This window comes from Saccopteryx bilineata, chromosome 7, assembly GCF_036850765.1.
Source record: "Saccopteryx bilineata isolate mSacBil1 chromosome 7, mSacBil1_pri_phased_curated, whole genome shotgun sequence".
Taxonomy (NCBI): Eukaryota; Metazoa; Chordata; class Mammalia; order Chiroptera; family Emballonuridae; genus Saccopteryx; species Saccopteryx bilineata.
In genome coordinates this window covers 98,203,381-98,218,560 of record NC_089496.1, presented here as the reverse complement: position 1 = coordinate 98,218,560, position 15,180 = coordinate 98,203,381, and the positions used below count along the sequence as shown (strand labels likewise).

General features: G+C 45.6%; 1 long non-coding RNA gene across 1 annotated transcript; it reads right to left on the bottom strand.

Annotated features, from left to right (window-relative positions):
- Positions 1–273: 273 nt before the first annotated feature.
- LOC136310802 (uncharacterized) lies at positions 274–2,274 on the bottom strand. Its single transcript, XR_010726614.1, has 3 exons — positions 2,169–2,274; positions 957–1,088; positions 274–667 (listed from the first exon to the last, which is right to left on the bottom strand). It is a non-coding gene; the product is annotated as an uncharacterized lncRNA (long non-coding RNA).
- Positions 2,275–15,180: the final 12,906 nt, after the last annotated feature.

Genomic DNA, 15,180 nt, shown 5'->3' with positions numbered 1-15,180 from the left:
TGACTGAGTAAGGGGACCCTACAGAGCAAGGGAAAGGCCCTTGGGAGCATCCAACTTCCTGCTCTTCTGATCTTTTAAAATTTATTTATTATTTTTTTAGAAAGAGGAAGGAGGAGAGAGAGAGAGAGAGAGAGAGAAAGAGAAAGAGAAAGTGTAAGGTATTTTTCCCCACCGAGAAGGAAGGAACGGGGCCGGAGCCACAAAGTGTGGAAATAATAAACGGCTTTATTGAGTACAGAGCGCACACCCCGCCCAGCAAGGTTCCCTGGCCCCGAAGAAAGAAAGAGAGATGGAGGTGCAAGATGGAGGTCAGGGAAGTTGCACGGATTAAACCGTGTGGGAGATATTTTGGTAAAATTTCACTGGCTGGCAGACGATCGCTTCTTTCCAAATGGTTCCTGGGAAGCTTCCTTTGGCGGGCTTGATTGTGGGTGGTCCTAGCCAAAGTGGGCGGGTCTGAGTTACCCACGTGACCATCCCTCTATCCACCGACCTTACATTCTGACCTTTTGTGTTAAATAGAAAAAGGGGTGCCGTTTATTCGTCTGGCTACTTCCTGCTGAATAGGGGCATCATGGGGAGGGGGAGATCAGAAGGTGGTGGCTTGGAGGGGTGTCAGGAGGACCATCTGTGTGGCTGTGACTGGAGAAACTTCGCAGATGCGGTCCTGTAAGGATTTAAAAAAAAGAGAGAGGAGTAATAGGGGAATTGCAGGGTCCAGCCTTTTGGTGAGCTGGAGATGGATGGAGTCCAGTGGTTCCGACTGCCAGAGGTCCTATAAGGAGGCAAGCTTGAGGCAGAACTGCATGTCAGAAGTGCTGTAAAAAGGGGAAAGGAAGAGGGTCCCATCCATTCCCATAACCAAAACCTGTGAGGGAACTAGAGGTCCAGAGTATGAAGGCAAAAACAGAGAAGGCAGCCCCCATGTCCACAAGAAATGAGACAGACTGACTTACCCACTTGTTGCAGAACCCTGGGTTCTCCGAGTCCAGGCCGTGTCCTAGGAGTTCGAGCGATGCACCCACCTGGCTGGATTGGTCTTCCATTTGGGCGGCTTGTCCTCCACGTAGAGGCGCTGAGGACAAAACCTGTTGCCCAAAGGGGCAATCACTCCGCCAGTGACTGGGCTGCTTGCAGTCAGGGCAGGGCTCAGTGGGCAGCCGCAGGCAGGGGCCCTGCTGGGACCAGTGGTCCTGCTTGCCACACTTAAAGCAAGCTGCTGGTGGCTCTGCTGGTCTCAGGGTTGCCACAAGAGTTTGGGTTTGGAGCGTTACCTTCTGCTGCATGCGGGGCCTGGCGGAACAGCCTTGGCCTGTATTAGTTGGGACCATTAAAAACTTTAAATGCCATGTTCACAGGTTCCGGATAGGGGTTTGGGGAGTTGGGAATAAGAGGAGGGGGGCTCGTGCAGAGCCCAGCACCCAGATCCTGCAGGAAAAAGGCTGGAGCCAAAGGCAGGACAGGGCAGGAACTTCCTGTAAGAAAATTGGGGTTGGACGTCCTGAAAACCAGTGTAAGAGCCAATGCCAGGCTGAGAAAGGCCTGACGGAGGTGGGACTAGAGAACAGTGAAGGGAGGGGCCCCTGGCCAGCAGGGGAGGAGAAAGAGAAGGTAGTAGATGGCGAATAAGAAACAGGTTTTTTGCGAAGGGAGGGGAGAGAGAGTTTGGAGTCCGCAGAGAAGGAAAGATTAGGAATGGAAGTTTTAGGTGAGGTTTCTCTGGCCAGAAAAAGGCCTGCGTGGTGGAACAGGCAGCACAGAGATTAAGGACAGGTGCATGAATAATTAGGAGCCGTGTATGTAAGAGATCTCCAATCAGTTCCTAGCTTTTTTGGCGATAGTTAAATTGGTGAGGGTGTTAACACCTTCAGGAGGCTAATTGAGTGGTTCTGTGGCCTGGCCACAGTGGAGAAGAACAGTTTCTTCTTCCTTAGGGAGGGAAATTCCTGTGCCCTCACAGCCACACTCAGTTCTCGGAGTGGTCAGACCTGAGCATTAGCGTCCTAAAAACTCAATGTCCAGCCACGGATGAAAGTGGATGTGCTTGGGGAGGTCTCCACAAGCACACGCTCACTCAGACGGACGGAAAAGACTTCCCTGACGTAGCTACAGTTTCGGACAGGGAGTCTCAGAAAGAACTGAGAGGAAGGTGGAGGCAGGGGACTTACCGCACCGTGCGCCGAAGTGGGTTGGAGATCGGAGATCCTGGTTCTTTCTCCTGGTTCTTTCTCAGAGGGGAGGAGAAAGGAGTGGTCCTTGCAGACTTCTAACTCCTTCTGGGTTTTCGGCACCAAAATGTAAGGTATTTTTCCCCGCCGAGAAGGAAGGAACGGGGCCGGAGCCGCAAAGTGTGGAAATAATCAACGGCTTTATTGAGTACAGAGCTCACACCCCGCCCGGCAAGGTTCCCTGGCCCCGAGGAAAGAGAGATGGAGGTGCAAGATGGAGGCTAGGGAAGTTGCACGAATTAAACTGCGTGGGAGATATTTAAAGGGTCCATCTAGGGAAGTGGAGCTACTATGACGTGGTAAAATTTCACTGGCTGGCAGACGATCGCTTCTTTCCAAATGGTTCCTGGGAAGCTTCCTTTGGCGGGCTTGATTGTGGGCGGTCCTAGCCAAAGTGGGCGGGTCTGAGTTACCCACGTGACCATCCCTCTATCCACCCACCTTACAGAAAGCAGAGAGATTCGTTGTTCTAGTTATTTATGCATTCATTGATTGATTCTTGTATGTGCCCTGTACTGGAATCGAATTTGCAACTTTGGTTTCCAAGACTTATTCCAGTCCATATACCTAGGTCTGAAGACCCCCTAACCCTTCTCAGGGCTTAGACTTCCATATGAGCTTCTGCACGAGGTTAGGAAACATGATACGTTTTTCCTTTGAACTGTGAACAATCAATTCTTTGCACTCTCATTCTGTCGCAGTCCTGGGCTCCACAGACGACGAGAAATGGGCTTGCTTTATGCTAATGGCGTTTCATTTATCATTATGGCGCCGAATGAGGGGAGACTATTAAGCTGGGCGTGATGGTGTATTAGTGCGTTTTCCAGAGGTCTGTGACTCTGCATAACACAATGAATAACAATGACCTAAATTTCACTTCATGAGATATTTTCAGGCCAGACTTTCTCGCAGCCCCTGCCTGGTGATGCCTTTGGGAAAGGGCACCAGGCTTCAAGGCTTCCCTTTTAAAGCGTTACTTCAGGTGTGGCTTTCATCTGGTTTTATTTGAATTTTTTTTTTTGCATTTGGTAGTAACTCCAGTTTCCCATAAAATGAAAATTACTTGATTTCTTTAAAAAGTTTTTTTTTTGTTTAAAACAAGATAGAGTTTAGCAACTCAGGCACCAGAATGTCTATTCTTATGCCTGAAATTGGCAACATTCGCCGCATGTTAAAAATGATGCTTCCAAGTGTGGTTGAAATTGTTCATAGCCCTTTCTGATTTGGAGTGTCATATTTGCTGTGTCTGATGTACTGCATTTAAACAGAAATGGCTCTCTCTTTGCTTTGGGATTGAATTTTAAATTGGATGGGTAGTTATTCAGGCAGCACTGTTATATATGAAAACGCTGGTTTGTAAGGGACAGATGTGGGATAGGAGGAGGGTCACTCTGTCTTGCCTCCTGGATTCTGCATGAGGACCTAATTATCTCCATAATAGTGAATCACTTTGTCCACAAGCTTCTTTAAAAGAGGAAAAGAAAAAAGAGGGACAATAAACGGACTTGCCCACATCCCACAAGATGGTTTTCACGCATCTCTTCAAAAGGGGTAGCTGATTAAATTTGTGTCCCAAACCTTCCCTTCTTGCTGATAAGGGGCAGAGCGCTGCAGCTTCTACATAGGCATATTTTGAGGATGTAGAATCGCTTCGCAGATTCCAGCAGTAACTTTCCAAACACATGAGGGCTTTTTTCCCCTTTAAGAGTCAATAACTCACAAGGGGGAGAAAAAACTGTGTGTGTAAAAGATGTTAATTAGCAACATTATCAATACCAGCATGAAGAAATTGGAAGCAAGCATTCTGGAAGTTGTTAAGTAAATTTTGGGGCATGGACTGTGATGAAAGATAATGCATTCATGGAAATGATAATTAGAGAGACTTGGATACATGGAAAATGTTTAAGGTATCAAGTGAGAAAAGTTACCGAATGTATAGACGTAGTGATTGTGGGTCTATCAGTATAACTGGGTGAATGGATGCCAACTGTGGGAGAGGAGGCACAAATGAACATACTAGTTGTGCAGAGTCAGTAGATTAAAGGTAATTAGTGTTATTTAAAATCATTCCAGCCCTGACTGGATGGCTCAGTTGGTTAAGAGCATTGTTCCAAAGCACAGAGGTTGCCGGTTCAATCCCTAGTCAGGGCACATACAGGAGCAGCTCAATGTTTCTCTCTCTCTCTCTCTCTCTCTCTCTCTCTCTCTCTCTCCCTCTCTCTCTCTCTCTCTCCCTCTCTCTCTCTCTCTCTCTCCCTCTCTTCCCCTTACTCTTTTCACTGAAATCAATAAACTAAAGTCATTCTGAAAACCTAAAAATTCTTTTTAAAAATGATTTATTATAAAAACTAATAGCAGAAATGTGCAATCAGTTTAAATCTTTGAATCTAGAGCCTGCAACTTAGTTCATGCTGGAGCTCATTAATAAGGTAACATCCAACTTGTAGACTAATTTAAATTCTTCAAATCCTTACTTGGAAGGACTGAGTTGAAACTACTCAGAGACTTCCGAAAAGGGGAGGGGAAGTCACCCTGTTTTAGGAGGTGGAGCCCTCGGGTACCACCCAGGACAATCTCCTTGTCCTCTCGGCGAAGGAACTAAAGCTCAAAGGGGCCGGCGACTCAGTCGGGGTCACACAGAGAGGAGCAGGACTAGAACTTGACAGGCAGCCCCGGGTGGGGGACAGAGCTTGTGTGAGAGTCACAGAAGCATCCCTCTGGTGGGGGATTGCACAAGGTTCACGCAGCCTGAGGCCACGTCCGGCATGGGCCCAGGTTCAGCCCTCACACTTCTCCCGGCCAGCACAGGCACCGAGGGCCCAGCTCGGCTCCCGGCAACCGGCCTGGGAGGGATGAGGTTGGGCAACGGTCCACTGCCTACTCGGTGAGTGCAGTTGTCCTATTTACGTCTTTATTGAGAGAGATGGGAGCATCAACTCGAAGTTGCAACACTTTATAGTTGTTCACTGATTGCTTTTCATATGTGCCTTGACAAGGGGGGTGGGGGAGAACGGCTTCAGACAAGTCAGTGACCCCTTGCTCAGGCCAGTGACTTCGGACTTCATGCCAGGAGCCTTTGGGCTCAAGCCAGCGACTATGCGGTCATGTCTATGATCCCACTCTCAAGCCAATGACCTCAGGGTTTCAAACCTGGGTCCTCAGCATCCCAGGTTGACACTTGATCCACTGCGCCACCGCCTGGTCAGGCTGGATTTGTCCTTTTCCTGTCCAGTTTCAGGCCAGGTGGCCTGCCTGTCAGGCTTCCCTCTGCCCTTGACTCACTGCTGACTCCCAGGAGTCAGCACCGTCTGCTCAGTTCCTAGAAAGCATTACCTCTTGTTTGACCAAATGCTGTCCTCAAAACTCGGGGCCCCTGGGCGGAAAGAACCAGATCTTCCCTCAGGGGCAGCCACCGTTTACTGTCAAGGAATTCTAACATGAGTCCTGCTGGCCACCCTCAACCACCATGGGCAGAGCATAGAGAACAGAGTGCTCCTGATTTGAGATGTTATGCTTTTCTTCGTGACCCCTTAGAAGTCACTGTTGGCACATGGTTCCGGGTCAAGACCTGGATCCTCAGTTCAGAAGACCTGCTGCAGGTCCCCATTTGCCTTGAGCTCAGCTCCGGGTTAAAAATGTCCTTTCTGACATGCCTTGGGCTCTGTGCTCCTTGGCCTCTGAGCGCAACGAAGGTGCTCACCTTGAACCTATAGAAAATGGAGGCTCAAGGTAACTGAAAGCTTTCTATCGCAGCGAAAACCGGAAGAGGCAGTGCTCCTACCTACCTGATCTGTTACTCGGACAAAGTACTTAATCTCTCAACCTCAGTTTTCTTATCTGTAGAACATGGGGATAATAACGGTAGCCCCTTCATCGGGTTTCTATGGGAAACTGTTGAGGGAGTGTATATAAAACATGTAAGACAGACAATATCTGGCATATGATAAGCATTTGCTAGGAGCAAGATATTCTATTTATCTAAATCTTCTTATGTCTGTAAAACAGGAATTCCTATCTTCACCACCACTGGCAATGGTTGTAGCCATCGTGTAAGTTCAAGAACGGAATCTGTTTAGTCAAAGCCGAGGTTCAGTGCCAGGCATGTTGTTACAGTGTGGTGAGCCCTACCACAGTGACATGAGCATCATGGAGTCTGGGTCATGGGGATTCTTGGCATCAAGCAGCTCATCTCAGCCTCATCGTACCTGTGTGAGAGGGCCATTATCCGAGCTAAGGAGTCTGGGGTTAGTAGGTCAGTGTTTAAGGGGCTTGCCCAAGACCACTGAGCTAGCTAATGGTAGGACCTGGTTTAAAACCAGATTTGTCCAACTGTAAAGACCATATTCTTAACCACTATTTTGTAACATCTTTTTGCCTTGTCAGCTGACGGTCCCATTCAATGCCAACAGGAATCCTTAATTTGGGGTGTGGTGAAGAAGGAAATTTTATTTCGTGCAAACAGCTCAATTGTAATACAGCATAGCTGCGAGGTCACCCTGGGAAGAAGCGGCCTTGGGGTGAGGAAGTCCTTGGGGAAGACCCCTCTCCAGCTAGACACCTCTGTTCCATGGGGGTGGGGGCTCCAGTCTTCAGTCTTTGGTGGAAAGGGACAGTGTGCTCCCTGTGCCAGAGAGGAGCTGACAAATACAGAGAACAGTCCTCACCCCTGTTCTCTGTTTGGTCAATCCTCATGCAAATGAGCACTCCAAATCCTTGTAGTTTGATTGGTCCCAAAAGCAAAGTCCTGATTAGTCAGAAAGGAGCATATCTGATTGGTCAGTGGAGATGCTGATGGGGCTATAGCTGCACATCTCCATTAGACAGGAAAAGTCTCAGTCCCATTGGTTGAAGTAGAATTCCAGGAACTCCTTTATAAAGGTTGGCTCAGATGGCAGGAACACGTGCAGACAGGCAGTTCAGTGTGGAAGGCAGGCAGCTTAGTGCACAGGCAATTCAGTGCATGCTTCTCCCTGAAGCTCAGTTTGCATGAGGGACACTGTTTAGAAACAGTTGCTAGGCTCTGTTTTCAAATTTGAGCCCAGTTAGCTATCAGGTATCCTTTATTGCAATCAACAGCCATCAGTCAAAAAAATAATTCTGCCATATATTATGTGAAAAATGTCCCGATTATATTAGATGTTTATTGAATTGAGGGTATATAATACAAATATATATTTTTTGATATGTGGAGTTTTTGTTTTTTGTTATTTGGCTCTTTATCCTAAAACAGCATGGATGCATGTATGTGTGTGACTGGGCGGGGTAAGGGGTGGGGTAGTGGTCATTCCAGACCACAGAAGGCCCTAGTAATTTATCCCTTTGTGGCTGATGATTATTGCAGGTTCTTTAATAAAGATTCCAGGGCCCAGGGAGGCTGTGGTTATGTATCTCTTTTGAGGAAGGGTTTGATATTAAAGAATCCTCACTGCCCATTTACTGTGGCCTGGTGGGTCAGAAGCCACTCTTGACCTTAAACTTATTCTTCTAAATTGAATTCAGAATTTGTCAGTCATTCTGGATTCAGATCTAAAGAACCTATTAATGCAATTTTTATTTTAAGAATTGGAAAAGAAAAGAACATATGCTTGTATTAATGAGAGCAAACAATAGCAATTGCATCCACATATTATAGTTGGGTCTCAGATTCGATGAACTCTGGAATGAGATGGGAAACATAATAAGCTTGATTCTGAAAATTGAATAATCAGCATTCCATGCGGCTCCAATTGTAATAGATGGGAAGACATAAGCAAAATAAAAGGATGGTTTGCTCGTAAACTTTTCTGAGACTGTCGTCATAAAAGTGGATTTATCTCTTCAAACAGTTGCCCATTGAACTGTGGAATAAGGAACACAACCTCCAAATTTGAAATACCACATTTTAAGTCAAGTTTTGAAAAAAACAAATCCAGACACTTTTAAATTTATAGAATTAATCTTCTGTCTTTCCGCCAATAACAAGAAAATTGAATCTGCAAAATTATGTTCAGTATATAATTTTCAGCAGTGTAATTATTGTTTAAAGATACATGTCTTCAATTTCTTCTGCTGCCTTTTGAAACTCAAGTCCATTTCAAATCTTTTGTTAATAAGCAATTTAGGTCTCAGAGAATGGTTTCTTTGTGTTGGTAATTAAGTGTTATATTTACACAAAGGAAATGGTGAAATACAATCTCTCCCAAAAAGAACATTCTAAAACATTCCATGGAGCAGCACAAAAGCATGACCCTGCAATGTCAGAATTTCTTCTAGTGATGCCAATAAAAATGCATTGAGTCATTTTACAAGGAACTGAAAAGGGAAGTCTGACTCCTCTGGATGATATAGCTGTCCCTTATAGGTGTGATAGTTTAGGAAATATTGAGACAACTCAATAGCAATTGCAAAAGTTAGCTGTGAATACAGAGCAACTATAAGTTTATTACTTGATACTTTGGCATTAGATATTGCCACTGTGGCATGTGTGTACCATATAGGCAGCAAATACTTGCAGGGGAAAGAGTATTTTCTATACATTTGATATAGTTACCGATATGAAATCTGTCCTAAAGTGAAAAATGGACACTAAGTAATACACCAACAAACATGGGGCACCCCTTGGCCGTGTGATGGTGACTCTGCCAAATGCTGCAGAAAACACAAGTGTGAGTAAATGGGGCCCACCCTCACTAGGGTCCAGTCTGGTCGGAGACATAGGATAAATAGGATTTTGATAAGCAAAGGAGAAAGGATAAGAGGTTTTAGGGGTGGGCACTGGGGTAGCAGGGGACAAAAGCTTGGGGAGAGGAAATACAAGGCATGTTCAGGAAAGAGAAAGTGTGTGTGTGTGTGTGTGTGTGTGTGTGTGTGTGTGTGTGTGATTATCATCATATTTATTATATGCTAAACACAGTGCTAAATGTTTTATTTGCAAATACTAACTCATCCCACTCTGTGTGGGATTTTTCTGTTTTAGCACACCAGGATGCCTCTCTGTCCTGGACACACTAGGTCCATCGGCCACTTGACATGCACTCCCTATGACTTTCTGAGATCTAGCTGATTGTCATTCTCAGTTTCCAGATGAGGGGCAGGAAGGTCAGGAGAAGAGGAATGTACCCTGGGTTGCATAGTTGCTAATATATGGGGGAGCTGAGTGTTCTTAACTATTAATGCGAGACATGAATCTTTAGGCTAAAGTGGAGTATTAACATGGCGCAGTTCCAGGAGACAAAACAAAGAAGGAAGTTGGTACAGAATTGTGGTGGAATCCAAACTCAAGGCTTTATTCTGTGGGTATGGGAGAGTCATTGAAGGTTTCTAAGGAGCAGAACATGGCAGAAGCATTCCTGACTCTTTTGATGTTCAGACACTCAAGCATTTAGTTCAGATAAGGATGTGTCCCACCACTCTTTCCTACCTCTAGAACTCTACAACTCACCTGCGAAGGTTCCTTCTCCCAAACGGTAAACAAACCAAAGAAAGCATATCAAAGATCAAAGACATGTGTCCTATTTCTAATCCATTTCAAGGTTTTCTCCTTTGTTAGTATTTTCCCCCAGGGTTTCTCTCCATAGCAGAAACTAGAAACACTTGAAAGGTTGTAGGCAGCTTTGCTTAAACACATTTCTTTTATAGTCTATCATGTTTCAAATCTCATTTCCTTAAAGGAATAACAGGTAGGAAAGATGTTGGGTCTCGGCTTCTTGCTGAGGGACGAGAACAGAGCAAGGCAAATAAATGTGTGTGGCTTGATTTAGAGTCTGGGTGTGTGCACAGCTTTTGTCATTTTGCCAATTTCCGGTGAGTCTGCTTATTCCCTTTTATCGCCTTTTATTCTGAACCGTTCAGTGGTTTATTTAAGAGGGTGGTGGCAGGGATCTGCACACATGCTATCTGTTGAGATGTAGGCTGTCTGAAATCAGCATAATTCCGTGGTCTAGTGCAGGACGGCAGAGCAAAGTCCGTTCAGAGGGAAGGTGGTAATGTTCATGAAGGGCTTCTCCCTGTCTGATTCAAAGGGCCATATTATGCAGAAACCTGGAAACATCCGTGTAGCTGCATTCCATAACGTTTTCTGCCAAGTCACCAGGTCCTTACATTCCCAAGCTCCTGCTTATTCAAATCGAAAAGCACTCCCTTTGCAGAAACAAACTACCCTTCTCTGTCATGATCAGAACTGCTTTCTGGGAGTTTATTTGATGATGCTATATCAAGAAATTAAACAAAAGCACCATTAGTAATGATGACAATATTCCCCCCACACATGAAATATCTAATGAAAATCAGGAGCTGGGGAGTTGAATCTGCACACAACCTACATAACGTGGATATTTCTAAATGCAAATACATTTGCTTTGTTTTTCCTAAAGAAGAAAAATATTTTTCTTGGCAAATACCCAAGAACTGTCCCTTGTTTTGCTCTTAGTGACAGAGAAATATCCATGTAGTAATTCCCATCTAGTTGATGCCACCCAGAATGGGACATCCAGAGATATCTGAGGAGTCCAGGGACAGTCTGAATATGGAAGCAGCTGGGAGGAACCAGCGCAAATGGTTGGTACCATTAGTTGGAGGTATGAATGGCCAAGAGAACCCTTTCTCTTCAATGTATAAATGGGCTCTCAAGTTAAAGAGAAGGTGGTTTTGTTAAACACATATATAGGCAGCTGAAGGAATTGTTTAAAGTGGAGACAGTTTAGGGTCCTGCTTTGAGTACATCTCGCCCTCTATGTTTAAAGTCATTAGGGGGCAATGCTCTGCCCATCTGGGGTTGTCGCTTGGCAAAAGAGCCATTTATTTTTTTAGTGCCCGAAGTGGGGACTACAGAGCCATCCTCAGCACCCACCTGGAGCCAACTCACTCCAATCAAGCCATGGATGCGGGAGAGGAAAAGAGAGAGAGAGAGAGAAGGGAAGGGGGAGGGGTGGAGAAGTGGATGGTCACTTCTGTGTGCCCTGATTGGGAATCAAACCCGGGACTTCTACACATCAGGTCGATGCTCTACCACTCAGCCAGTTGGCTAGGGCCTATTTTGCTTCTTCACATAGCATCTTAACGTAAGATCTTCCCCACATTGCCTTCCGAGATGAACTATAATGGCGGCATTCTTTTCCATCACACAAAAACACTAATTCATTTCACTGTGGTCCTCCTGTTGGACATTTTGGTTGTTTCTATTTTCTCCCTCTTACAGAAAAATATATTGTGACAAAGTCTCAATGCATGAAGAGTTTTCTGTACTAAAAATTATTCTCTTAGGAGAGATTCTAATATAGGTTGAGTTTTAATACCATAGCAGTGTACCTGTTACTCTTACTTTCTCAAAATGTTAGAGTTTTTGAAGACAAGCTGGTCTGACGTCACATCCTGGGAGGGGTCTGACTTCAAAATAAAGATTTATGAAAAGAACAGTAACTAACTCTAGATATAAAATCAAGATGCAACTAATGACTAATGGAGCTCTGCATATTTAAGTCTTTAAATATTCTGTGTATGTAGCATCTTTTCACTCATTTATGACAAAATATTTGAAATGAAAGATCACCCTGTTTAGCCAGAAAGTTTAATTCCGGTGGTAACAGGGACATACTTATTATATTCAGCTTATGCATTAGACATGAAAATAGTCTAAAACAAGTAATTTCTCATGTGGCCATAAATATCCATTAGGAGAGCTGTTTAGTTATTATTTGACCATTGTTCAGACTGAAGACTTAAACTCAGCATAGAGGAGGCAGTTGTCTAAGTTCACAAGGCCAAGGAGAGGCCACACCACTGTCTGCGGCTGTTTCCTGAGTCCCAGACCTGCGGTTAATGGGGGCGCTTTATCACGCTCGCGGAAACCAGCCTTCATTCTTCCATCTCTCTCTCTGCATGCGATAAATGGCACCGTGATTAAATCTAACAGGGGGCCAATGTCCAGATACTGAAAATAGATAAAAATAAAAAAAATCTCTGTTCTCAAGAAGCTACCATTATAATGAGAGACTTATAAATGCCAATGGATTACCTACAATGTGATTATGCATAACTCTGTTAAAGCAAGGAATTATTGAGGGCACACAGAAGGGACTTAACTAAAAAACAGGGGAGGCAAGGAAGGCTTTGCCAAGGCAGGGACAGCTGAGATTATCCTTAAAGGAACAATGTTTACAAGATAGGGAATAGGTGTGTGGATTGGGGAGGGACATTGAAAGTGAGAGCACAGGAGGGGCACAGACAGAGGTGTTAGAAGGCATGGACTCTTCTGGAAATGGTGATATGAATTGTGCCATCACATCCTAAGGCTTAGGCGGGGGGGGGGGGGGGGATGAATGGAAGGGAACAAGGCAAAAGGGACTGGACACTAGTGGCCTTGCAGGTCATTCTAAGAAATTAGGACTCAGCATCGGGTGAAGGGGGTCAAAAGTGTCTTGCAAGTTTGTGAGCTATGTGTGTGTTTGAGAGAGAAATAGACTTTGCAAATAAACCTAACTGTGAGTGAGGGCCAAGAACATACTGGACAGTTGAGACTTGTACCTGGAAGATCACTGACGAGGTCAGCCTAAGGAGGCAGGAGAAAGATAAACTCCAGTCTATGGCAGGGCCAGGCCGGGCCGGGCCGGATGGAGAAGACTGATAGAACTGAGTGTGCCTTCAGTACAGGGAGTATGAAGGAACTGGCAACTGGGGATAACGTGGAGATTTTTGTTAGGGAGAATGATTGGAAAACTAGAGCTGGTGGATACAAGAAAGAGGAGCAGTGTAAGGGAAGGGGGATGGGGACGTCAGCTGCCTCTGCGATGTTCAAAGGAAACGCAGGTGGACCTGCGGCGGCTGGAGATGGGAGTCAGGGCGGCTGGAGATGGGAGTCAGGGCGGAGACGGACGCCTGGAGCTCAGCTCAGACGTAGGCTGTAGGGTTGAAGACGGGGGAGTAGGTGGGGCCACCCAGACAGGGCAGGCAGCAGGGGATAAAGAGGAAAGAACCACAGCTGGGAGATGCTGACCTTCATTAAAAAGGACCCAGTCAAGGAGCCTGAGAAGGATCAGGAGATAAAACAAGGAAAAGCAGTGATTGGAAAAAAAAGGGAAGAGGATTTGTGATGTCTCTGCCTAAAAATTTCCTGCTAGAAAGAGTGTGGGAGGATGACTACACCCAGCTGGGACTCCTCTGTCCAGCAAACGCTAAACTGGGTCTGCACACCCACCGGCCTGCTGTTCTCTTCCTGGGTGAGTGGAGGTCATAGAGTTCCTGTTTCCTCTTCTCATTTGGGAAGTGATGTCATCCTCTAATCTCCATTATCCTCTTCTTTGTTGCCCAGAGTGACCTTTGGGGAAGATAGATGGCTATGACTTTGTAGCTGTTCTGCCTGAATTTGGTTCAGGTTTTAGAAAGGGTAGAAGATTAGAAATATTAGGCATTTCTGGCTCTAGGTCTCGGCTGCACTCCCAAATCAAGATGGACGAGTTAAGAAGTTGATGTTGACTCCCTGCCTCCCAATTTGACTCATGTCTATTTTAATTTTATTCAGATTATTTGAAGGAGGAGAAAAGCATTAGTTACTACCTGTTCAGATCCCAAGATAAACCCATTTCACCTACAGGAAAACTGAATCACTCAGTTTACAAATGACAGAGCAGGAATGAAACCGGAGATTAAACCCAGACATTGAACGCAACCTCCTTGCCTTACTTCCGTTTCTCGCTGCTGCCCCTACAGGTTGAAATGATGTTGAACCACAAGGGCGGAGGGGAAATGTCTCATAGTCAAATTATGTGATTCCAGTTACAAGTTATGGACTCACTTAAGCCAGCTTTTGATGTCCTGCTTGCTCCCAGGCTATCGGTTCAGGAAGACTCTCGGTCTATTCCCACGAGGTGTACTCCGAATGGTCTTCTCATGGGCCCTGCTGGGAAGAACTGAGTATTAACATGGCAAACACCCTTCCTTTCCCCAAAGATTCCACTTCTCTTGATGACAGCAACTTTCCTAGTGGGGAACAGAAAAAGGGTCAAATTCTTCTGCAGGACCATGCGAGCCCTTTCCCAGGAGAGGATGCTCTTTGGGAAAGTTATGGGAACTTCCCTCCAGGTTCTACCATTCTCTAGGCTGTAGAGAATTCTTGATGGCTTTTCCTTTATCTGAACTATCCCCCCCCCCCCATCCTTGCCCCCTTCCCCAGCACGGGCATGCATGGGAGAATGCATTGCACTTTACCCCGGAGGAAGACTGGATTGCTTCATTTGCTCCTGACAATAGCTCTACTGGTTCATTTGGGAGGAAACTGAGTCACAGAGTGGTAATGAGCAGTGTTCCAGGCTAACCAGACCTACATGGTGACTGAGTGCTAAACATGGGTCTGGGGCTCCTGACCTTGGGCCCCTTTAAGAGTGGGTGTATTTCATTATTATTATTATTATTATTTGTATTTTTCTCAAGTGAGGAGCGGGGAGGCAGAGAGACAGACTCCTGCATGTGCTCGACCAGGATCCACCTGACAAGCCCACTAGGGGGCGATGTTCTGCCCATCTGGGGCACTGATCTGATTGCAACCGGAGCCATTCAAATGCCTGACACGGAGGCCATGGAGCCATTCTCAGCACTCAGGCCAACTTTGCTCCAATGGAGCCTTTGCTGTGGGAGGGGAAGAGAGAGAGAGAGAAAGAAGAGGGGGAAGGGGAGAGGAGCAGGTGGGTGCTTCTCCTGTGTGCCCTGGCTGGGAATTGAACCCGGGACTTCCACATGCCAGGCTGACGCTCCACCACTGAACCAACCAGCCAGGGCCAAGAGTGGGTTATTTTAAAAATGGTATTTCAATACATGAAACAGAAGAAAAGTGGAGGTAGCTTAAAAAGAGTGGGAATTGGGAGCCCCGGATGGTCGGTTTCCACTTTACATCCTGTGGTGTCCTCCCAAATCAGCCCTGTAATGCAAACTGACCCAGATTAGATTCTGAATTTTTTTTAATTTTAGAATTTAGATGTTTGGG